Source organism: Capsicum annuum, chromosome 8 (assembly GCF_002878395.1).
Source record: "Capsicum annuum cultivar UCD-10X-F1 chromosome 8, UCD10Xv1.1, whole genome shotgun sequence".
In the NCBI taxonomy this organism is placed as follows: Eukaryota; Viridiplantae; Streptophyta; class Magnoliopsida; order Solanales; family Solanaceae; genus Capsicum; species Capsicum annuum.
Window position 1 is genome coordinate 108,018,649 of NC_061118.1, and position 1,672 is coordinate 108,020,320.

The following is a 1,672-nucleotide window of genomic DNA, read 5'->3' on the forward strand; positions in this document are numbered from 1 at the left end:
AGGATGACCAAGACTGATATGCACCTTTTGGTCCATCTCACAATCTAATACAACAAAATTTGCCAGGAGAATAAATTTGTCCACCTTTATGAGGACATCAAACAATATCCCCAACGGCCTTTTATGGACCGGTCTTCCATCAAAAGTCGCATCGAGGTTGGTATAGGAGTGTCCAAGTCAAGTTTCTTATAGATGACGTATAACATTAGGCTGATGCTTGCTACTAGTTCATAAAGGGATTTTGCAAACTCATGAATACCAATGGTGCAAGTGATAGTGAATGCTCCAGGCTCATTTTTCTTTTCTGCAACTTTGCTATCCATCATAGAAATACACCTATGAGTAACTTAAATATTATCACCCTCAACAAGCTTTATCTTGGACATGAATTTCTTTATTAACTTAGTATATCTTGGAATCTCTTGTATTGCCTCGAGTAGTAGGATATTTATTGAGAGGTTTCTAAGTTTTGTCATTAATTTTCTTAATTTTTCACTCTCTTCTTTCTTATGGAACCGTTGAGGGAACATAGAAGGAACATGGATGGTTGGCTTTGCTTCCCCTTGTGGCTTATAAACTTTGACCACTTCTTCATCTCTTTTATCTATCTCTTTCTCATCATCTACTTTTCTTCTTTGAGGTTTTACCTCCTCTGCCTTGACCTTGGTCATATTATCATTCATCTCTCCTCCAAGGGACTCTTCAAGTGCTTTCCCACTTTGAGTGACAATTGCTAGGACTTGTACTTTATTCTTTGGATTTGTAATTGTGCCACTCAAAAGTATAACTCTAGTCCTTGCATTTAGTTGTGTGGATGTTTGCTCAACTTGGGTCTCCAATAGTTTGACTGAGGCAGAGTTAGACACCATTATTTAGAAGAGTACGGAGAAGTCACCCGTCAACTCTCAGACCATTTTGTCCGTACCTTCAACTCTAGTCTAGATTTATGCCAAAAAATCTTTGGTCATTAAATTTTTGGGGTCAATGACATTTGACTCTTTGGCCATAGCTCTATCATAGGGAGGAATGTAGCGGTCATAGTCACATTCCCTATCTGTCCAATATCTATCTCGGCCACAATCCATCCAATCATATTCCCACCTTGACTTTGATAGGCAGGGAAGGAACTCCCCAAGTAGTTTTCCATATACCGAATTTCTTTATCCAACTTTGTTTTCTCATCATCCTCTTCATGAGGTTTTGATGTTATGACATTTACCGCTTTTGTGGGTACACCCATTACATGTTTCTTTATAAGCTAAAGTTGGGTCATCATCTTGGCCATATTCTCCTCCTTCTCCTATTCTCATTTTCTTTGCTCATTAGTCACCACAGAGGTAGTTGAAGGGGTCTTAGGAGTATCAGTATCATGGGTGTTTCACCATGATTTTGTTTGGATACTTTACCTATCAAATGGAGTGTTGTAAGATGATGCAATTTCATAATAGAGCCACCCGCCACATTATCCAAACAATTTTGTGCAATGGGTCAAGAGCTCCAAAAAAATTTCAAGGAGTATCTTATTTGGAACCTCATGATTTGGGCATTGGGCTAACTTTCCATTAAACCTCTCCCACACTTCAAACAATGGTTCTCTATTCAATTATTAGAAGTTCACAATCTTATCCCCCTTCTGAAGCATTTTTGAAGGTGCATAGTATCTATCAAGGAA